The sequence below is a fragment of the Ciconia boyciana genome, chromosome 1, assembly GCF_034638445.1.
Source record: "Ciconia boyciana chromosome 1, ASM3463844v1, whole genome shotgun sequence".
Classification (NCBI taxonomy): domain Eukaryota; kingdom Metazoa; phylum Chordata; class Aves; order Ciconiiformes; family Ciconiidae; genus Ciconia; species Ciconia boyciana.
The window spans coordinates 53,549,319-53,574,646 of NC_132934.1; the positions used below are offsets into that span (position 1 = coordinate 53,549,319).

At 37.6% G+C, this 25,328-nt stretch overlaps 1 protein-coding gene across 4 annotated transcripts in view; it reads right to left on the bottom strand.

Annotated features, from left to right (window-relative positions):
* The window catches only part of ANKS1B (ankyrin repeat and sterile alpha motif domain containing 1B), a 448,570-nt gene that overhangs the window by 312,489 nt on the left and 110,753 nt on the right, over window positions 1-25,328 (bottom strand). The window lies entirely within an intron of this gene.

Genomic DNA, 25,328 nt, shown 5'->3' on the forward strand with positions numbered 1-25,328 from the left:
CTTGAAAAGTCAAGCACCACACATAAATCAAATATGATATAATAAAATGCAAAGGGACAGAAAGCACCCTGACAGTTAGATATTATAATAGCACTACTCAGAAAATGATTGAAGAAAGAGATGAAGAGAACAGGATGTAGAATAACAATTTCTTCAACAAGAACTCATATTGCCTAAGGTAAACTATGGCTGTAGATAACAGTCCCTTTTTTAGGTAAATGATTTATACTCTTAGCTGATCACTACACTACTGAACTTTTTTACCGTTTTTCCTGCTCATTGTGTCGTGACCTGATTTTTATGAGAGTTCATAATCTGTTAATAATTCAAGGCCTCTCAAAGGATAGGGTTGAGATGGCAGCAAAAGGAACTCGACTTCAAAATTCTACTTGATGACTTCAGTAGAACCAAATTTTAAATGACTCCTATGTTAACCCACCACTGAATAAAGAACTTGAAAATGAATACTGGAAACGGTCAACAGGGAAAAAAATCGTACAAAATAAAATAAACAGAATACTAAGCATTTGTAATAAAAAATAAGAGTATGTACTAGCAAACAATACAAGATTAGTGGTCAGTGTTCAAAAAAACATGCCTAAAAGAGGAATGTGATTGCATCTCTACCTTTTTTACCCTTTCCTCTTTATGTCTGGTCAGAGTATGAGCTTTCTGCATTAGCAATTCTACTGACACATACTAATAGTATCAGCTAGCGGACTCCAAAGACATAACAAGGAATTGGAAAAGTTTGTAAGTGGGGTTACTGCAGCTCCAAATACAACTTTTTACACTTAAGCCATCTCATTCCTTAAATGAAGTTAACAGAAAATTATTCCTGCAGCCCACATCCCATTAAAAAAAAAAAGCGCTATTTTTTTAAAATCCTGCAAATAACACTTGCATAAAATGAAGCACGGATATTAGGAAGAGTACAATTGAAATCAAGAAGTTTACAAATACATAGTTTTATTACTGGAATAAATGTGCATGAGTTGAAACCTTAGGTTTAAATTAGAGAAGACTTTAAACACCTTGTAATTTATAAATAACAACACTGTTAACTCTGTATTATATTCCTGCCTTTTTATCACAATAAATATAGAAAATATTTCTCCCTAGACTGCACTGTGTAATGTGGAAGCATCAAAACAGCTGAAGTGCAACTGCAGGACAAGAGGAGGATTCCTTCCTACCCTGAAAAAATGGAATTTCTACCGTGTCCATTTCAGTCTGCTATGAAAAGACAGAGGCAAAAATTTATTTACCAAAGCAATAACTAAAACAGCAGACTTCAATTTAATCCTTGTACATGCAACTTTCTATAAAAGTCAGAATGCCAAAACCCTAGTAATAGTAAATCTGTCTAGAGAAGCCCAGGAAGATATACTGCAGCCTTAAAATTGTCACCAAACACCAAAGTGAAACCCTGCTCAGCTCCTGAATTCAGCTACAGGAAAAAAACATTAAAAATTTATATATGAAACAGAAGAATTGACATTGGATCATACTTTATGTTTATGCCACCCAATATTCTGTCTACAAAGGCAGCCAACAGTGCTAGCCTAGAGAACAGTGAGAACCAGCACAAGACCAGGACAAGCATGTAGTAGTACTTCTCCTCCTACAACCCTTTGAGGGTCCCACACTTCATAACCAAAAGGTGCTGACTTTGTTTTGCGTGTCCACCAATCAAACTTTCTAAAATTACCTTCTCAAGTTGCCTTTAGAGCACGTCACTTTTTACAGTTTGCCTGCACCCCATTCTGTTTTTAGCTATCTCACCAAGTTTGACATCCCTAATTCTTGTACTTTAGAAGGCAACAAATGGTCGTTCTTTACTTATCCTCTCCTTGTGATTTCACAGACCTCTATCACACTTCCCTTGTCCTCTCCTGTAGGGAATGAGAAATTCTAATCTACTCACCCAGCTGTTACAGGCTTTTGATCATCCCCGTCACCCCTCACCCTCTCAGTCTTCAGTGATGTGACAGGGATCAGATTTTCACATGGCATTCAAGATGGGGGCTCACCAAGTATTCATACTGACATAATGATGTTCTCTCTTTTGTACTCTACTCCTTTCCTAATTGCTCTTAACATTCAATTTGATTTTCTGAATGTTATTCAACATTCTGTAATTAACATTGCAAGAATATAAATGTCAGAGAAGAATAAATAAAAATGATGGGGTTACTGAGAAAATGGTTGGAATGTAACTTCCTGACAAGTAAATTCTTCCTAAATCTCTCCCTAATAAAGCAAATATGATAATAGTATGCCAAGCAGAACTTAAATAAGTTAGAGTCAAAAAAGAATTGTTAATACTTTAAAAAGTCTGGAATTCTATCAACTGATTAAGTGAAGATGATAAGCCTTAATTAAAAAGTTCATATGTAGCAAAAGACAAACTTCTCATTGCTGGCAAAAAGCAATGTAAAGTCTTCTGGTTGCTGCAATGCGTTCTCCATTTTGCAAGGTACTGAGTATATTTTAGAAATTTTTAAGCTCTAAACTAATTCAAGTTAGATGTTAGCAGATTACATAAAATTGTCTTCAAGTATCAGGCATCAAGCAATGTGATTCTGTTTTTTCCTAAGACTAAAAGCTCTTCAGCATTCTTCTCAATAATATCAGTTCTGTTGTTTCACCTCACCCACTGCAATGAGCAGTAACTCTACAGTAATCCTACATGTCCTAGATATTTTCATCTGCACAATAAAACCTTCTAAAGAAATACTCTTCCATTATAGTTGAATAATCTTTAGTCCTGAAATCAAAATAATCTGAGTTTATTTTTTTAAAATTAGAGATTATTCAATCACAAATTTCTGTAAACCATTCCAAAAAGTTGAAGATGACACATGCAACTGACCACCACTATCAAGTCAGAATTAGTTCTTATTTGAAATTACAACTTCATAAAAGTAATGTGCTGGGTTGCCAGTACATTAAAAAAAGTATTTTTGTGGAAAGGATAAAAATAAATACACAATAGAAGTGAGAGAAAAAGAGGAGTGAGAGTGGGTGAGTCACTGGGAAAGCATTAGAGAACAGTTGCCCGTACCGATAAAATATAAATTTGATTTTTGCCTTGTAGAAAGAACAGCAATGTGAGATTGAAGCTGCAGAGCACATGCCAGGGACACACCATGGTCCTTACTAAGAGGCCTCCAGCCACCTGGGTGTCTTCTGAGCATATGCTTGACAGTATAATACATACAATATGTAATCTGAAACCTAAACAGGACTAGGAAATAGAAGGGGGCGGGGGGAGGATATGATTGTTGATCGGTGGGAATGAATTTGCTTCTAAAATATCTATATGGCAATTGCAAATGGTTATATACAAGTGTGAAACAATATTCCACAGCATGAATAAATCTTAGGAAGGAGGGGACATTAGGAGTGATGGCATTTGTCTTCCCAACTAACCGTTACGCGTGATGGAGCCCTGCTTTCCTGGAGATGGCTGAACACCTGCCTGCCCATGGGAAGCAGTGAATGAATTCCTTGTTTTGCTTTGCTTGCGTGCGCAGCTTTCACTTTCCCTATTAAACTGTCTTTATCTCAACCCACGAGTTTTCTCACTTTTACTCTTCCGATTCTCTTCCCCATCCCACTGTGAGGGGAGTGAGCGAGCGGCTGTGTGGGGCTTAGTTGCTGGCTGTTGTTAAACTACAACCATCTTCAAAAACTACGTGATGTGTTGAGTTAGCCCTTTTTTCCACCTTTCTGCCAAGCTTCTAGCTACTCTTGCTTCTGCCTTCTAGATAACTCTTGCATTCCTTACAAGGATCAATCTGAATGTCGTATGCTCAAGTACTGAGATATAAGCAGTATATACAAATTTGTGTTTGTATGACCTAAGAATAAAATGGTAAGAGGCTCAGTAGGCATCTAATCTGAACTGACACTCTGATAAGAAGATAGAATTTGTATTTAACTTAAAATTTTTTATACCATCCATCTCCTTTCCTACAGAAATCAGGTCAGTTGAAGTTTTATTACTTCCCTGGAACATGGGACACCACATCAGAGTCAGACATGACTGCCAGATGAGCAATAGCAGAAAAACTGTTCCTTAAAGATGTAATGTACATTTCATTCATCACATTCATCACCATGATAATTCATGTAGGTACGTTGTGTCTCACCAGGCAATTATTGACTTATTTATAACTTATAAATTCTAAATTTATGAACAGTTGTCTTGACCTCCTGGAGTCTAGGCTATTCACAGTTGAAGGCTACACCATACCATGTTATCTGAAAACTTACTAGATCTGGATTTCCTTAAGTCTCTCTTCTGATATATGACTTCCTTGTCATTAAACACTAACCGTCCTCACAATTTATTTAAGACACCTAATAAGAATCACAAAGGTTAGAAGAAATAGTTATTTTAGCCCTAAGGCACTTTTTAAGAAAGAATGGGGAGCAAGAATGCCCCTGTGCATATACAAGTTATATAAAAAATATATATTAAATATAAGTTAACTGATAAGTTAACTGATAAGTTTATGTATATATAAAATATATATTATATATAAAATATATATTAATGTATATTTTTATATTTATAAATTTTATATATAAAATATAAGTTAAGGACACTATATATATTTCATATATAAAATATAAATTAAGGACACTGTTTTACAAACAGAATGATTAGGGTGCAGTTTCAATCGTCTTAAGTTATATTTTCAGATAATTCAGACTTTTAAAGAAAACTTTATGGCTATAATTATTCATTATCTGCACACACATAAGAGCAATAAGTGGAGATAAGATACCCAGGGTTTCCTTTCTTCTGAATAATAAACCTTAAAGGAGAAATATTCTCATAAATGTAGAAAGGAAGAATGCAATATATCTGCCATCTTTAGAAAAATTCTTTTTCTTTTATATAGATAATGAAGAACTGCTATTAAATGCTGATACACCCCTTGAGATCCACCAGGGTATCATACCTTCTCCCCTGGCTTGCTGCATGCCAGAAGACCAGCATGAAGAATCCAAGTGGCTCTTCTTCCATCATAGTGGGATAAATTCTGCCTAGTTGTTCTTTAGGAGAGTACTACGATACTTCTATTAATAAAATTTTGGAGACTTATTGATCCTAAACGCTCCGTCAACCTGAAGCTGATGATTACCATGAGAGTGAGCAACGACTATTGCATTTATCCCATTTATGTCATAGAATTATAGAATAGTTTGGGTTGGAAGGGACCTTCAAAGGTCATCTAGTCCAACCCCCCTGAAATGAGAAGGGACGTCTTCAACTAGATCAGGTTACTCAGAGCCCCGTCCAACCTGACTTTGAATGTTTCCAGGAATGGGGCATCTACCACCTCTCTGGGCAGCCTGTTCCAGTGTTTCACCACGCTCATTATTCCTTATATCTAGTCTGAATGTGTTTGGATCAAACATACTTCTTGATGTTTGTAAACAGACGGCTGTATAACATTGTTGGATTGGGACACTTCACACTGAAATATTCATGATATTCAACCAAAGGTTGCTGAGAGGAATCAAGAATTGAAGCAAGAAAGAAGTCCTGACCAGTGACTGAAGATAATTAGGGTAGTTTTTTGACATGCAGCAATGTGGTGGGGAGAATGCCCGAACCTGAGGGTGTTGTGTGAGTTTGTCACAATAATGTACTGAGCAAAAACAATTGAAAGTATTACCTGTGTTATCATAACCCAAAACCACAATTAGATGGTGAAATATTTATTTTGACTGCCTCTCCACTGAAAGAAATCAGGAACATTACTATAATTTTATGGCTAGTAAAAACACTTTTATCTATTACTAATAATTTAACCAAAGTAATTTTTATAGTATCGTGTAATTAGAATCATTTTTCATGAGTCAAACTATGACAAATGTTCATTGTTATGACAGCTAGAAACACTTGAATATGTAATTTGTCATAGAACAGATAATAAGGTTCACTTCATGATATATTACAGAATCTGGAAAATCCCCAGTAATCTCATTTAAGGGTAATGACACTGGAGGATCTACTCTGGTCTGCACGAAGTATTTATAATATAGATTTTAAAAGGATATTCTCTTTTACCCTCTCACCAAACATCTGAAACAATGGGTTTGTTGTTGTAGGAATAACACATGTACAAAGTTATCTGAAATAATTCTTTCCCTCCAGCACCTGAAACAGCCTTTGTGCGTAAGTTTCAGTAAGCCTTCCACAGAGCTGAGAAAAATGTTCGTTTTAAAAAACATGCTAGATTTGTTGTCCTGTATATTTATATTGTTAGAAAAGTAAAGACAACGCGTAATTTTTCAGAAATGATTCAAAAAAGTTAGATCTGCTTTTTCAAACTTCTTGTTTGAGGAAAAATGAGCATTATTTACATAGCACCCCAAATGTAGGTTTATCCTCTCCTTTTCGAATGCATATTTTCACATCTTGTTTAGAATCTAAAATTTCATACAGAAACTCTACAGATGTCAATCCCTGAAAGCTAAAGGTTCCCACAAAGCTTTACAATACAAAACTCACTAACGTAGCCTAAACTATAAATGTCTGAAAATATGGGTAAATTGTGAGCATAATAAATGCAGTGTTAACCTCAGCAGCAGAAACATATCACTGTATTTTATGCAGAGTTTTCATAATTCTATCTGGCAGATATTCAGAATTTCAAATGAAGTTAGATTGTTGTAGTCATGTTACATGCTTTCCCATGCATACAACATTCAGGCCATGAAAAAGAGCAGATGCTTCCTCTAATAAATAACTCACTGTGACAAAGATTATACTGCAAGTCTACCTAATCTGGTTTATGCAAATGCTAATGGTTGTGTGTGGCAATGTAGCATAATACAATAACTGGTTTAATAAATGATTCTTAGTTTAGCTGAACAAAATGCAATTACAAACTAGAAAGTGATTTCCAGGTTAAATATCCCCCCATTTTTTCCAGTTTTCATGAACAACAGTAAACAAAAAAACCATGTCTTGTTTGAATATTAAGCTATAGGAAAATGCTTATTTAAAATAAAGGCTATTATATTAAAAAGATAAAATGAGCTGAAACCTCAGTTCCATGGAAACAATACTTCTCTACAAGTTGCTTATGCACTAATGCCTAGGTTTTAAACAGACGCACACACACATACACAAACAAAAAGCAGTTAGCTCAATACATGGGACAAATTTTGGTAAATTAAAAGAATCAGGATGGAAAAATTAAGAATAGAATATTATGCATTACTAAGTATGATAATAAAACCACTAATTAATCTTTGTCAAAGTATTCAGATATTTCATAGGCAGAACTTCATATATGAAGGAGAGCCCATGCAAACATTTATTTTCATACAACACTTTCTCTAGTAAGAGATAAAATAACTAATTGGAAAGTGAGAAGTTGGGGCCAGAAGATGTCTCAGAAGGTGAATGAAGAGGCTCAGAAGAGCATCACAGTCTCAAGGGTGTCAGCTTCAAAGTTCAAAACACACAGAACCACAGCTCTTCTGGTATCTACTGCAGTCAGAAAAAAGAAACTGCTTTGCACTTTTCCAGACTGATAAATACATGTGTACTTTGTCAGGCTCTGGACTTCATTTGGTAACAGCCCAAAGATTTGAAGGTGTTTATGACAGGATATTTTACAGATTATCAGTTTGTTACATAATCACACCTCTTCACTAAAAAAAAAAAAATAGTGTTTTCTTATTTGTAAGAAAAGGATCACAATAGTTTTATAGAAAGAGTGGTAGATCTCTTGACTCCCAGGGATTCCAATAGTATGTGACTAACAACTGTCAGATTCATTTTGAGCATAAAAAAATTTTTTTAAAGTCACTATTAAATCACTTTCCCCTAAGACAATAAAAGAAATATTTTCCACTTTGGGTTAACGTTTTTGAATGTGCCTGAGAGTAGGTGTGAAACATGCACAAAAAGAGTGAATGAGAATTTGTAGTTCTGCCTTTGGACGACAAGGCAGTGAACCGTTCATGCTTCTTCTCCCCAGCTGAAAGACTCATAGGCTTGATCCAGCTCTTAAACAAGTTTTGTCTTCTCCTCTACTAAAAGCTACCAATCTTAGGTTTTCAACAGAAGCGGTGAACATGAAGTAAAAATAATCCCTCCTATTATAAGGGCCAATACCATGAAAATGTTAGCTATTGAGAAACCCTGAAGTGGAGTCAGTATTTACTAGACAGCAAATGCAGAAAAAAATTAACACGCTACTCTATGTTAAGCAGACAGGCTGAAATTTTCTCACATCTTATAGCTTCATTCCTATCAATTATTGTGCCAGTAAATGAAAAATATATGGGTTGCTATGCAGGGGAGAAAGGAAGTGAATACACCTAAGTAGATCTGGAAGCAAAACACGTCATCTGTGTGAATAGTAATTTTCACTATTAACATAGAGCAGAAAAGAACTCTAGAACTGCAAACTGACTTGATTGGAGGGCAGATAACACCACTAAAATGAGACATAATGGAAGACATTTTCTCTGAAAAGAAAGCTTTACCACCAAAGTGTGTTAATCCATTATCTGTTATGAAGAATCTGTGCATTTTTAGAAAAGCTGTATCTGCCCATGCATCTTGTTCTGAAGTCATGAAAATACTTTCACAAATTTGCACAATACAAATCAATTACTTGATGCCATACACAGTGGATTTAATAGAAGCTACAAATAAACATTTGCTATTTCAGGAAAGGGAATCTCCCATGTTTAAAAGTTTTCCCATTTGATACTGAAGAAATAAAAATTTAATTATGTTTTGTATAAAAGTTATTATTGCAATAGTGTAAGCCAAGACTCTCTTAAAAGACACCCCTCCTACACATGCTCCCACAGTAAAACAGAAAGAACAAGAAAATGTTTTTCCAAATATTAAAGTTATTGAAATTCATATTATAAAAAATGAACAACTTTGTTGTGAATCATACCTTTATCTGGTACACAACTGAAGAGAAAATGAGATACAAAATCAACAGAAGAAGAACATTTTGAAATTGTTCTTTAAAGGTCCCAGGATGCATGCAAAGTTTGTAAAAGTTAGTACTTTCTAATTAAATAGGACCAAATAACCTTTGTCTACAGTAAGCATGGTATTTCAGCAGTGTGAAAACTGAACCTAACAGTAAAAGACAACCAGAGGGAAAGTAAATTCATACTGTAAGTTAGAATCAGTATTTAGAAACTGTAAAATAAATTACTCCCTTACAGCAGGAGAAATATGCACAATAGTAGTAGACAACTGTTAATACAATGTTGTCCATATCTCCTATGTTCTTAAAGAACCCAGTAATTTCCTATTTCGAACCATAGTTCAGAACCATAGTTCTGAATGGGACCCTATGAACCCTGCTGTTTCCTGGCCAAAACCAGGCCAAACCCCACTAACATTCATAACATCGATATTTAGCTTTATGGATACAAAAAGTTCCATCATCCAGTGGTATCTTATCGTACTGCCTACATACCCGGCAATTTTATGAGGACTGACTTGGCCATGTTGCACTTAATTAGCTAAGACTGAAATATAAGGACATGCTGGTTTTGGCTGGGATAGAGTTAATTTTCTTCAGAGTAGCTAGTATGGGGCTATGTTTTAGATTTGTGCTGAAAACAGTGTTGATAATTCAGGGATGTTTTAGTTGCTGCTGAGCAGTGCTCACACAGAGTCAAGGCCTTTTCTGCTTCTCACCCCACCCCACCAGTGAGTAGGCTGGGGGTGCACAAGAAGCTGGGAGGGGACACAGCTGGGACAGCTGAGCCCAACTGACCAAAGGGCTATTCCATACCATATGATATCATGCTCAGCATATAAAGCTGGGGAAGAAGAAGGAAGTGGGGGGGACATTTGGAGTGACGGAGTTTGTCTTCTCAAGTAACCATTACGTGTGATGGAGCCCTGCTTTCCTGGAGATGGCTGAACACCTGCCTGCCCATGGGAAGTGGTGAATGAATTCCTTGTTTTTCTTTGCTTGCACATGTGGCTTTTGCTTTACCTATTAAACTGTCTTTATCTCAGCCCACGAGTTTTCTCACTTTTACCCTTCCGATCATTTTCTCCATCCCACCGAGGGGGAGTGAGCGAGTGAGCGGCTGTGAGGTGCTTAGTTGCTGGCTAGGTTTAAACCACGACAGGACAATACATCAGCAAAGTTACCTAATTCACTACTCATCACTGAAGGAGAAACATTCAGCTAATAAACATGCTACTTCTTTATGGCACTTCAAATAAGGAATCCCACTGTTTTATGTCAAAGCTCTACTGCTTTAACTGTTACTATAATGATTTCTATGGTATGATAATCTACTTATTTATTACAAATACTCAGCCTTAGTTATTGCATATGGAAACTGAGATTGTGGAGATTATATAAAATGAAGTGAACAAGGATTATAAGGGAACCAATGTCACATTTTCAGTGAAATTTGAACTAGAAAACTTCCTATAGCTTCACTGCAAGATTCTTGTTTCAGAACACCTACCACAGAATCATACGTCTATTTGGCTAGAATTCAGGAATCTTGCCCCAGATTTGCAGTCACACTACTACAGATATTCTTTATTAATGCTGTGTGACCTTCCTTCATATGCGAACAAACTACTATGTCAGTGTTTCACACAAACAAGATGGTAAAAAGTACACAAAACTCTTTGCCTACTGATTCTATTGCTCTAGGTTCTGATTCAACTAATTTCTTATATTTCAACAAATGAGTAACTCAGCTTCAAAATAGCAATATAAATGCTTAAAGCTAACATACACTCAAGTAATTTGCAAACTCAAGATCCTTTCTTAATTTCACAGTGAGGAAACGGAGTTGGTCAGAAAAAGAAATCTGCTACTCAGAAAGCCTGCATGTCATGTGGAACCACCTAAAGCTGGACAACAGGAAACACTTGGCAGCAGATCTTTCTTTCTGGGTCAAAAATGAGATTCTAGCCACTTACAATCCAAACTGTGGAGTGTCTGCAGTTCTTCTTTGGTCATACAGTCCTGATGAGAAATAATTGTCCTTTGGAGAAAGATATTAAGATAGCTATCCTTAAGAGGCAACTAAAAGATGTTTCATGCACTTTACGATATAGAACATTATTACATTCAAAAGAAAAAAAAGAAGATACACTCAATCTGTCCACTTTGAAAGTGGGCAGAAAGGAGTGAAGGAAGGCATTCTGCTTTGTCAGCTGTGTACCCTCTGTAAGTGCCCTGGTGTTTAATTTGCACACAAATTCAGCTCAAAAGCTAGGCGAGTAGTCAAACACATCCCTCTACTTCATGTCTCACGCTGGCTGGCTTCCAGTGGCTTCCTGTTCAACATAAAAGAGCAATCAATTGAACATCTTCAGAGATGTCCACACTTTCTCATTGATACAGGGAGCACAAGCACCAGATGGGTTTCTGAATGAACTTTCTGCTGTCAATATTTATTCATGTCAATGCAAAACCAATAACTCTATAAAACCAATCTGAATAAGGCAGAATTTAGGCACCTGCCCACATACAAATGGATTACAACAGTTTACTCAAAAAGCTTTATGTGTATATAGTGCTTAAGTATCTGTTAAACATAAAGGCTGATTAGGGAGGAAGCTAGTGGGTCGTAAGTACTTAGACAATTAGGTAGGCTAAAACACTGTCTGAGAGTTATGGAATCAATTTTGCTAAATTCAAAATTAGGTAGAATTAAATGGGACTTAACATCGTCTAAAGATTTTATTTTCTCTCTTCTTTTTCACAGTATAAAATGTTGTGAATCAAAAATTAGGATGCTATAAAATTACAGCACCTCCAAAAATAATATAGTCAACTTGGTACTGTCAATTTATTAATTTACCTCAATGTCTTCACACTTATATCCTTTATGTTGAAAAACTCTGCAAAATGCCTAGTGGACTGTTCTGGTTATACAGAGAGACATTTATAACATGTTTTTTAAAAAGTTATCTCCCTCTTTTTCCAAAGTAACACAACTATTCCCTATATTATTAGTAGTATTACTGTTATTTCTATTTATTATAGTAAGATTTATGGATCAGGACTGTTATTGCTTCTGGAAAGTGAATAGAGCATTTGCATTCTACAGCAATACAAATGATTAACACCATTCTAGGTAGAAAAACATAAAACATGACATTCCTCATTTCCTAGCTGAATTGTCTTTCTGAGAGGCCTTAAAGTGAAAAGACATATTTGACTAGAATTGGCAGATGACATTTTCTATCAATAAACAAACCCAAAATACCTTATCATGAAAACATGCAACAGTGTAGTCTTACATATTTCCCTTTGATATCTCAAATATGGACTCTCCTTAACTTCAGTTTCAATTTATTTGACTTCCAACTCATGATTTCATCTTAATTATGAATTATTAATAGTAGAAAAATCAAAACAAGCAGTTTTAGATTTTTAAAAATTCTTAGCCGTAGACTGGGTTTGGATTTTTGTGAACACGTAAGTGTTTCCTGATAAAGTTCTGTATGTATGGAATCCCAAACAGGATTAAGCACATTAATGCTTATGCTTAAGTAGGCTTAAGTAATTTGTTGAATCAGGGTTTATCTCATTTTCAGACTCAGTATAATGGGTACTCATAATAAAAGTTTTCAGTGAAATACAACAGCCAGACATGACATTAAACCCAAGGCACGCAATTTCTTTTGTACAGCAAGAGAGGATTCACAGTTACAGACTACAAAGTTGTTCTTTTTAAATGCTCAATTGTCAGTCAGGTCTTTTCTTCAGAAAGAAATCAGGTTCTATCAATTTTACAGACTTCTCCAGGGACTTACTCTATGAAGCCATGAATTTCCCTACTACTAAAAACTGAAGTAAAAAAAAAAATCCCTCACAGTTTCCAGTATTAGCTTGTCGGTTGTTCTCAAATACATTTGTAACACCATCAAAAAAAAAAACAACCCAACCAAACCCAAACCAGAAAAAAAGTTACTAGGCTCAACAAAAATCCCAAAATGTCAAGTGCCTTTAAACAGCCCTTCATAGAATTGCAACCTTACCACAGTATGACTAACGGCTAATCTGTGTAGTAAATCCATGTAGTAATCACAGTGCCCAGATATCACTACCCAACTGACCTCTTAACTCCAGATACCTCAAATACCAGCCTCTTCATCCATAAACTCTTTTCCTCCTGTTACTATCATGGAAACAAAAAATACAAAGTATCTGTGATGGCTTTTTTCCCAGAAAATGTAATACTGAACAGTAATTTCAATTTGGTCAGACCAACCAGGAACTTCTACGTAAGTTTTCAAGTTTCAACATACTGCTTTAATATTTCTGTTATGAAGCAGCTGAGGTTCAAACGTGAAGTTTTTAATACAAAGTTGAACTTCTTTTATGTACAAAATTATTTGCTATGCATTATTGCTATCCATTTGCTGTGCAATTCAAATTGATTTTTTTTTTTCATTTTCCCATAATTTGTCAGGCACTACTGAAAGCAAAAATATTGTGACAGTGTGTCTTCTGGTTACCAAATTGCAAATCACAAAATAACAAAATGTAACATACTTATACTATTTAAGATCTTCCCAGTTGATCACTGTGCCATATTTCAGTTAGGAATGTGACAGTGTTCAATTCAACATTAATTTCTACATTAATTTGAGTATCTTTAATAGTCATTAAAGTCCATCTTGAAAACCAGTATGGTCATCAACACTTCAGATTATTTCTGGCATATATCAACAATTTCAGTATTGTTTGACACCTCTCTTCTTTCTCTATCTCATCCCATTTAATTTTGCTTTTTCATTATCACACCAAGAGACAACACAGACCAGTGGTGCGCAGATTTACACAGTTCTGGACAAGGATAGCCATACTTTCATGAACAGTAATTTACAAACTGAAGAAAATGGAGTCAGTCCAAAATTTTTAAAGAAATTAGGTCATGTGAGGTCACATATCTAGAATTTTACAGAGAATTATAGAATGTAGATGTTTATATAAAATTATATGAAAGACATCTCTGGAAGTCATCTTGTCCAAACTTTCAGTTAAAGCAGAGCTATCTTAACCATTAGGTTTCTCTGGGCCTCGTCCAGCCAATTCTTAAAATACCCAAGGATAAATAGACCACAGCATCTCTGGTTACATTATATACCTGTGTAGTGGTGTCTAGATTGTACAACTGGTACAGTAAAAATGCATTTGCCACAAGACATCTGAAGTCATGGGCAACTGGAAATTTACATCGGAAATTAAGAAGCTAGATGCTATATGCAAGAACAAAATGCTCAGCTTCATTCCTTAAAACACAATCCAAAAATGTAGCATAGCACTAAAATAAGCCACAATTTTTTTCAATATACTTATTTCCCATCACTGTTCAGCAGGGTATAATCATCACCTGCTGATTCTTTCTAGGCAGAATACATATTGCACTCTTCAGTAGCTGCTTTAATGTGTGGGTGGCGTGTTCCTGAAATTACCAATAAAACTTCAGCTTACTGCAGAAGAGACAACACTGCAAATCAAGAGTTTAACAGAAATATTTTTTTACGGGTAATATAGCTCTTCATGTCAACCCCATTTAAGTAAACTCTAGTAGATCATTTAATCTACTAAATTAAGAAGAGGAAAAAATAATCATATTTTTCACTGAAGGTTAGAAACTATAGGAAAATATTACAGTTAATATAACAATCTTACTCTGGCTATTCATGTTCCAGGTATACTGTACGCCAAAGTTTTCCTGGCTAACAGTGGTCCTCCCTGGAAAATAATTCTGTCCCTACCTTGTCTATATCATCACCTATCAAATTAGTACATCACCAAACAAGGTGACAGATAACGTATAAATTAGATAATGCCACAAGGCTTTCTGTTTCTAATTTTGGTGAACTTCAACACCAAGCAATATTAGCCAAATCTGTTTCTTTACTAGTCTAATTTGAAATGTACTTTCACTGAATGCACTGAAAGGTAAAGTTGTTAGTGAAGTGAAGGATGACACCATTTCTTGGGTACAAGTTGTTAAAATACTTTAGCCAATAGTGTTTAGTTAAAAATATGCTCTTTGTTTTTCTCTGTTTTTATTTAAGAGCAAAGAAGAAATACTTCCTCTTTTATACTCCCTCCTCTGCACCTCAGCAGTTGAAAAAGTTACTATAACACTCTCACTGAACTTAAAATCTAATAAAAATTTTAGAGGCAACTGAAAATAGGAGTTCAAACTGGAAGAATATGTTAAAGTGAAAATAAATAATGCCCAATAAATTTCCCAATATTAAAATTCTCCAGAAAGATACAACATAGAGTCATGCTGTCTCCCTCCAAAGAGCAACAGGACAGAGATTTTGTAGGAATAGATTTGATCTCTATGTGAAAACTGAGTTAGCTCCTTAGGTAATTTCCTCATTCGTCTCTCATGTATCCAGAAGTGTCTTTGCAATTGTAAATATAATTGCAACATAATAATTTTCGATGTCAGGCTTTCTATAGAATAACCTTAACTTGCTTCTACAATACAAACATAATACAAAATTTCTTCCCATTAAAAATTACTTTTTAAAGTTATATAAAAAGAAGTACAGACAGACGTGATGATCTTCTGGAAGTCAGACATGAAATACATAACCCTATTAACTGATGCATCAAGCTCCAAACTCTAAATATTCCTATTACAGCCCATACTGATAAAGAAACAGTGTTATATACAGTTTATCTCCTAAAAATGTAGTCAGGAGTCCACTTTCTCTTCCTCCCCTCTAAATAAAATATATTTTGGGGGAAAATTTCTCTTCCACAGGAGAACCTGTGACAAAGTTGCTAGAGTTCCTACCTCTAGGAATCCTGGAGTTGTACAAGCAGAATCTAGATCAGTCTTAAAAGTAAATGTGAAGGTCTCCCAGAAGTTCACTGCTTCTAAAAAGATTAAAATCTGACATTAAGCTAGAAAAGCGTCTTTAAATATTTAAGTAAACTTCCCATATCTGTCTATATTTTTGTAAATAGCCACGCTTCCTGGCAACTGCCAACATGAAGATATATACTTACGGCTTTTAAATCAAAGTTCAGTTTTTCCATAGCAACTGCACTGTTCTCTTTACAGATATTATTTTCATTTTGTAATAGTTAGACAAATGTGATGTTCCTGGTTGGCTGTCATGTCAAAAATGGGGACTAACTGTCAGGATTTTTAAGTTATACATACAACACTTAATTCAAGAGACAGTGCAGTCAAGCTGATCCAGCAGCTTCCTAAATGGGACATAGCTAAACCTACCTTATCTCACAATTACTTTATACCACAATTAGGAAAATATGCTGGCATGGCTGTCAAGATTAAGGTGTGCAGACTGCTTGCTTTAAACTGATAATATTGCTATGATCACACAGAACTCTGCACCACCCATCTCTCTGACATCGCAGACAGCTCTGTATTTATTTCTGTACATCAGGCCTCGTTTGCCCCTTAGCAGAGAAATATTCAAAGCACACTATCCATGAAAAAGAAAATGGAATTAAAACTACAGAATTTCATACATTTGGAGTATGCTGCTTTATTCCAAAGAAAATTGAGTATGTATGTATATGGGTATTGATAAACTTTGTAAAATAAATATATTAGGGGCTGAATAGTAAATTAACCTACACTGCAGAATAGAAGATTAAGACCAAGAAACAATTCTATTACTGGCAGACAAGACTGCTCTATGCTTACTTACCATATTCCTTACCTCTTCCTTACCTCGTGCCCCTTAACCAATTGATAAAGCAAACAAATGCCCTCGCCAAACTGGTCTTCGTTCAAATTGCTTCCTACTACTTTACCAAAAAGTATATTTGGGAAAGCTAGGAGAGAGAGGAGCTATCCCTTGTTCAATCTTCTAAGTTTCTGACATAAGGAGACTTCAAGGGAAAAATGGCTGAAGTATTCCAGTACCTTCACCTCCAGCCCCGAGCTGCTTAATGCCTATTTCACATTTAAATATAATGAGATTGCAGAAGTTAAGGTTCTGTCTTCTCCGTAAGGCAGGAGTGAGACTAACATGCACAGCACTCTTCAGAGTTCAGGCCCTACTGTTACCAGTATTGTCCCTGTACTCTGGTACCGCATAGCTACATCATTAGAAGACATGCACACACGGGTTTTCCCAAATCCTATCTATCTGCTCTTGCAGCATGCAGCATTGGGAATCTTCAGGAAAGGATCCTGTGGTGGAATACTCTGTCTATACAAATGCCAGCCAAGACATGCAGCTATAAATGCAGAGGAAATATGTTCACACACATATATGGAGAACCTGTATATGAAGTGCATGCAAAGCGATCTAGTACATCAGTAAGTGTTCATTCTTGGTCTTACTCTTCTTTTCTGCAATAACAGGTCAAATAACAACCATATTTCAATTCAGCTTCCAGTTTACGTATTTTATCATTTTTATCAGTATCTGTCACAGTGCTGAGTGCAGCAACAGGTCTTACAGTCCCTGAACAGCCTCACCTGGGGCCCCTGCCCACACTTGTGCCCATGGGCCCAGCAGCCCCATTTCAGCTCAGCCCTGGGCCCTCAGTTCCTGCCTGAGACAAGCTGCAGGAGTGCCCATCTCTAACTCTGCCACATCTGTGCCCGTGCCTGGCCAAGGACCCCAATGATCTGCATCCTGACTTGCAGACTGATTTCCCAGCTTCACTTCAGACCTGCCTCATCACCATGGACATCCTGGTGATCTGCTCTTGGTTCCTGATTAACCTCACCAGGCCTGATCCCGACCCCAACGTGTGGACTGACTTTCTATCTTGACATTGGACCTGCCTCGGCATCATGAACATGCCTGATGTGCAGGCTGCCCCCCAGCCTGCCCTGCTCCCTCACAGGAGCAGTGGGACAAGCCCTAGCTGGTGAGGACCTGCCCTGCCACCCCACGGAGCCCCTTGTGGCTCCAGATGCCTTTGCCCCCAGGGAGTCGCCAGCCCTGAGTGCACCCTGACAATATCCACATACTAAAACTTCTTCCTTTGAATAAAGCAGCATATTCCAAACATGTGAAACTCTGTAGTTTTCATTCCATCTTGTCTTTTGACCAGTGTGCACTGAATGTTTCTCTATCAAGGGGCAGAACTTGGTGTAGCTCATCTATACACATACAGGAAAACACAGGCATGCTTGTGCTAGGGCAGTTTGGGACCAGCTTTTTTATCTCAGCATGTCTCAAAGTTCTCTTAAGGACTTTGTCTCAATGTTAGTTTGTGTTAAAACAAGGTAGATCAAAATGCCCCTGAACATTTGTGAACTATCTAGATAGAAATACACTATCTAGACAGAAGCACACTGCCTTTAATGTGAATTTGTGATCTTCCTGTCCCTAGAAAATGCATCACATCCCTACTGGATGAGGCTTCTTCCAGAATACAGTGGAAACAGCTAGCTATGTTTGGGGAGGTTGTTTTGTTTTTATTTTTAATCTAGGCTGGTAGAAGTGCCTGTCTTGCACACAATGATACAGAAATTAGAGCACTCACAGGAAATATGATCAAGTTTCAGGTTTTTTCTGTTTTAGAGATTCACAGACACAGCCCCTACCTATTACTAGATTATAGGTTTTTCTGATACGGGGGTACTTTCAAACCTTTTACTATGCTGAAAAAAATTTTGACACAAGTTGAAATTTGACCAGATGAAAAAGCAGCACCCAAAAATGACCATAATTCTGTAGTCTTCTGCTTATGGCACTCCACATAAACTGTCACAAACATATACAAACATAGAGCAGGGACCAGAATTCAAACTCATTTTACCAAAAATATAAAGGGGTGAATCCTTACACAACCTAAATTTGCTGTTCTTGCCTTTGTGAGGACAGAAACTTAACTCCATTCACTGACTAACCAAAGGCAATGTGGAATAGCAAAGTGCCTGAACCAAAAAAGAGAACAATGACAGAAAGACTGGCATGGAGAAGATATGCATTGGAAAGGACCAGATTGGGATGAGAAGCTTGTTGAAACTCAGACTGGGAAGAAAAATCAGTTGAAGGTTGGATTTCAGAGGAGGCAGTCTCCTACTACAACCATGGGAGTGATACAGGTTGAAAAATAGGATCTGTGGCACATGTATTCAATAACTGAAAGTCTGACTGCTAGCTAGGCTGTAGCTGTGTATCTACAGTTATGTTGTAGCTATCACTACAATTTACAAACTGCAGATAATGTGGTGGTACAGTTTTACAATCTGACTCTGTGGCTAGCAGTCTCAGCAGGTTTGTAGTCAAGGTCAGTCACTGTGCTGAAGCCCCTGTTCCTACATCTTCACTGCTATCATTATCTGTGCTGTGATTCCTTCAAGAAGAGCATAAACAAAGCTGTAGTGTCAGCCCAATTATCTACAGAACTCTGTCCTGGCAGCCTGTGTTCCTTTGGAAATCCTCATAACTGTAACTACCCATATACATATGAAGTTGATTATGCCATTTCTACCTCTAAACTTTCCCATTCTACATTTAGCTGAATTATCAGTCTCTTGACTAATTCCTCATCTAAGATCATAGAATTATAGAATGGTTTGGGTTGGAAGGGACCTTTAAAGGTCATCTAGTCCAACCCCCCCTGCAATAAGCAGGGACATCTTCAACTAGATCAGGTTGCTCAGAGCCCCGTCCAGCCTGACCTTGAATGTCCCGAGGGATGGGGCATCTAACACCTCTCTGGGCAACTTGCTCCAGTGTTTCACCACCCTCATTGTAAAAAATTTCTTCCTTGTATCTAGTCTGAATCTACCTTCTTTTAGTTTAAAACCATTACCTCTTGTTCTATCGCAACAGGCCCTGCTAAAAAGTCTGTCCCCATCTTTCTTATAGGCCCCCTCTAAGTATTGAAAGGCCACAATAAGGTCTCCTTGGAGCCTTCTCTTCTCCAGGCTGAACAACCCCAACTCTCTCAGCCTTTCCCTGTAGGAGAGGTGTTCCATCCCTCAGATCATTTTTGTGGCCCTCCTCTGGACTCACTCCAAGCTCCATGTCCTTCTTGTGCTGAGGGCTCCAGAGCTAGAGGCAGTACTCCAGGTGGGGTCTCACCAGAGCAGAGTAGAGGGGCAGAATCACCTCCCTCGACCTGCTGGCCACGCTTCTTTTGATGCAGCCCAGGATACAGTTGGCCTTCTGGGCTGCGAGCACACATTGTTGGCTCATGTTCACCTTTTCATCTATCAGTACCCCCAAGTCCTTTTCCACAGGGCTGCTCTTGATCACATCATCCCCCAGTCTGTATTGAAACCGAGGATTGCCCCGACCCAGGTGCAAGACCCTGCACTTGGCCTTGTTGAACCTCATGAGGTTCACACCAGCCCATTTCTCCAGCTTGTCCAGGTCCCTCTGGATGGCATCACATCCTTCTGGCATGTCAGCTGCACCACTCAGCTTGGTGTCATCTGCAAACTTGCTGAGGGTGCACTCGATCCCAATGTCTATGTCACTGGTGAAGATATTAAACAGTACTGGTCCCAGTACAGACCCCTGAGGGACACCACTTGTCACTGATCTCCATCTGGACATTAAGCCATAGACTGCTACCCCCTGGATGTGACCATGCAACCAATTCCTCATCCACTGAACAGTCCACCCATCAAATTCATATCTCTCCAATTTAGAGAGAAGGATGTTGTGGGGGACCGTGTCAAAGGCTTTACAGAAGTCCAGATAGGTGACATCCATAGCTCTTCCCTTGTCCACTGATGTAGTCACTCCATCATAGAAAGCTATTAGGTTGGTCAGACAGGACTTGCCCTTGGTGAAGCCATGCTGGCTGTCTCGAATCACCTCCCTGTCCTCCATGTGCCTTAGCATAGCTTCTAGGAGGATCTGTTCCATGACCTTCCCAGGCACAGAGGTGAGGCTGACAGGTCGGTAGTTCCCAGGGTCATCCTTTCTACCCTTTTTACTAATGGGTCCAATGTTTCCCTTTTTCCAGTCACCAGGGACTTCACCTGACTGCCATGACTTTCCAAATATCATGGAGAGTGGCTTGGCAACTATATCAGACAATTCTCTGGGATGCATCTCATCAGGTCCCATAGACTTATGTATGTTCAGGTTCCTCAGGCGGTTATGAACCTGATCTTCCCTTACAGTGGGAGGGACTTTGCTCCCCCAGTCCCTGTCTTGTGGTCCATCCACTCAAGAGATGTGGGATGAGAGGCTGCCAGTGAGGACTGAGGCAAAGAAGTTGTTGAGTACCTCAGCCTTCTCCTCGTCCGTTGTTACCAGTTTGCCAGTCTTGCTCATCAGGGCGGGTAGGCTTTCTTTAACCTTCCTTTTCTGGCTAACATACCTGTGGAAGCCCTTCTTATTATTCCTTGCATCCCTTGCCAAGTTCAGATCCAGCCACGCCTTGGCCTTCCTGACCCCATCCCTACACAACTGGGCAGCGTCCCTATATTCTTCCCAGGATATCTGTCTCACCTTCCCCTGCCTGTGCATTTCCTTCTTGCCCTTTAGTTTGACCAGCAGGTCTCAACTCATCCATGCCGGTCTCTTGCCTTCCTTTCCTGATTTCTTACACCTGGGTATCGAGAGCTCTTGCACTCTATGAAAGCATCCTTAAAGATCTGCCAGCTCTGTTCTGCTCCCTTGTCCCTGAGGGCAGTTTCCCAGGGAGTCCTATTGACTAACTCCTCAAAGAGCTGGAATTTTGCTTTCCTAAAATTCAGGGTCCTGAATTTACTCTTTGCCTGATCCATATCCCTCAGGACTGTGAACTCCACCAGTGCATGGTCACTGAAGCCCAGGCTGCCTCCAATCTTGATGTCACCGATTAGCTCACTTGCACTGGTGACCAACAGGTCCAGTATCACATCCCTTCTGGTAGGGCTGTCTATTACCTGGCTTAAGAAGTTACCCTCAATGCATTCCAGGAGTCTCCTGGATTGCCTATAGCTCGCCGCGCTACTTTTCCAGCAGATGTCAGGGTGGTTGAAGTCCCTCAGCAGGACGAGGGCCTGCAAGCATGTTGCCTCCTGTAGCTGGAGTAAGAAGGCTTCGTCAATAGGCTCCCCTTGATTGGGCCGCCTGTAGTAGACACCAACCACAAGGTTCCCTTTGTTGCCTTGGTCTCTGATTCTTACTCATAAGCTTTCAACCTGCTCATGGCTATTCTTCAGAGACAGCTCTTCACACTCTATCCATTTCTTGATGTAGAGGGCAACACCTCCGCCCCTCCTTCCTCGCCTGCCCCTTCTGAACAGCCCGTAGCCATCGATAGCCACACTCCAACCATGGGATTCATCCCACCAAGTTCAGTAGTGGCAACTAGCTGGTCAATAATAATGACACAACAATGCTTCCAGTTTTTTTTATCATTAGCAGGCATTGCTCAAAAATATTTTTTAAGGATCATATCTCAGTTTTCTTTCCAGTACTTATCTACAGCATAGTGAGATCTCTCCAGCTAAATGTTATACTTTGCCACATAATTCCTATTGTTGTGGCTACTCTGAGACAAAACTATATATGAAATATCATATTCTTTTATTCCAGCTCTTGGACAGGAAGAATGTTCATTAGTATCATATTTTTATGATGGCCAGAAATGCAACCATTAAAGCATTAAAAATCTTGGTAGTTACTGTAGGAAGATTTTACAAGAACTGGAGATCCATGGAAGAGGGTCTTGTACTATCATAACATCAAAGCTTTGTCTCAGTTTAACAGACACGTCATTGCAGAGTAAACCGTTTCCAATGAAGCCTGCAATGCTAGAATTTGAGACTGCTGTAGAAGCACTTTTGGGGTTTTACATCTTTGAAAGTTTTCAAAACTGCTTTCAGTGTGCTGATATTTAAGATTATTAGAAATTCTGGAATCTGTAGAAGATAGTTATTCAGTTATACGGGTGGAAAAAAGGTTTTTCTTTTGTACTCACTGACAGCCAGAAAATATAGAATCTGGAATTTCCTAAGAAAGGTTTTTTCAGATATAAAAAACTCATTTATGGAAGTCATCATTTTCCACAAAAATGTGCATCAGTTTTACCAAGGATGGAATTTCAGCCCAAAAAGAAAGATTAATTTCAGAAAAAAGCAATAGCCCCACATTAACCATAAATCATAACCTACAAATGGAATTCACTCTCTGCTAAAATAAGAAGAGACATTTAAATGTCAGTCTCCCAAAATCCAGCTGGGTATCCTTGCTCTCATTTTGGGGGTGGATGAAGCTGGTTGTTAGCTCCATTCTGATGTAGAATTGGGCACTTTCTAAAACACTGAAATTTTTACAAGATACATAAAGATTTTCCATCAAGCTCTTCCAGGACTTCACCAATTGTGAGACTGTAAAAGAGAGTTGCTTATTCTGAGAATATCTGTAATACTGCTATGTTAGGTTTTAAATGATATGTGCAGAACAATTTACACAGAACTTTCTATAACAGCCCTTTCTAAAATGACATTTCCCAGCACAATACAGACAGAAATGACATACTGCATGTCAGAAATACCTCCAGCTAAGCTTTTTTCCATAACTGCAATAAAGAAATCAAGTTTGTCAAGGAGATAACTGCTCTTTTCTTTGGCATATTGAAAACTGTTAGCTCATTAGGTCACAGATAGACACTGTCATAATCTCACCTAAATTCACTTTCATTTTACCATTGTACCTCTGACTGTGTATATAAACCAAGAATCAATCTTTATGTTTGTTCTCCTTTGAGGTGTAATATAACTGTAAAATCTATTTTTAACTAGAAGAGAACTGGAAAAATGAACTTGTTGTTTGTGTTCAAGAGTAACTGATAGACCCTTTTCCCTATTTTGGGATCTTTAGGAGAGTATGGATTTTCAGACATGTCAAGTACCCTTATCTCATTGTTTCTTCATGATGAAGTCTGCATTTTCTGATATGTTAGTGGACTGACATGAGTATCAGAAACACATTTTTGTATTTCCACCTAAACCCTGCTGTTGTATATTATATCTATCATAATTTGTTAGACCAATTCAAGATATTGGTCTTAATCTAAAAATTGAAATAAATAATTTGTGTTCTTGATCCCTTAGAACAAGATGTTCTCTGCTGCATTCTGAAGTAAATGTGAAAGATACAACAGATTAGCTAACAGCTTGAAAGACTGCATACAGTGATGGTAACACTTTATAAACTGAATTCACTGGTTTGTAATTTGGAGATTTTTCACTACTTAACTTCTTTCCCTTCTTCCATAAAAAGAAAAACAACAAAAAAACCAAAACTATCTCCATCTTCAATTTTTATGGAAAGAAACAATCTAGAAAGGCAATCTGTCATTTAATGAATGAACATAGAATAGATATACTCTTTTTTGTACTCATAATTAAAAATCTTACTAGTTCTCAGAGCAAGAAAGATGAGATATTGTAAGGTTGAGTTTAAAATCTAAGTACAATAATAAAACTAATTCAGGATTCACTATCTTAAAACTTACATTGTTCTTGAAATGAATCTCTATAAAAATGAAGGAGATGATACCAACCAACAAAGCTAACCTTATTCTATTTTTCAAATGCATTCCTCAATTTTATACCACACTTTACATATGCCTTCCATTAAAAAGAAATAAGGAAAACAAAAAAGTTTTTTACAATTAGGAAATCACTCCAAAATGGCATATATGTTCATCATAGGAAAGTTTAACAATAATTAAACCATAGGTCATACATATTTAAATAAGAAAAGTTCCATTTAAGAAATATTTTTTGAAACAAATTCTTAAAAATGAGGAATTAGTAACTACAGCACTCCTATTGTAAATCAGGATAATTCCGACAGTTCTGCACTTTGCCAAAAGTCTAAAATGATAGATAGTATGAAGTAGAAAACAGCTACTGAAAGGGGAAAGGAATATAAAAGCTCCTTATAAGAAGATAGGGCAGTGTTCATTGTTATTCAAGCACATTAGTTGCCATATCCTGTTTCCATTGACTGCAGTAGAAGCTTTAGCATTGACTTCAAACAGGTGCAAGTCCCATGAGACTAAAGGGAATAAAACGTACAGTCACAGTATGAAAGCAACAGTGTATAAAGTGTGGTGAGACAGGATATGTAATTCCAATCTGGTACACAAGAATCTGACAAAGCTATTTAAATGCAGTGCCAAGTAAGGATGCAACTGAAAAACCAGACATTTCTAAACAGAAATTTGGCAGGCCTTCATTCAATGCTACAAGAAAAGCGCAGGAAAAATGTTACAGAAATGAGAGTGCTAAACTACAGTGGGGGGAGAGAACAAGGGAGACCCAGAAGCAGCAATAAGCATCATCCTGTTCTGTAGCAATACAATATCACTTGTTCGGGGCACAGCTGTTGG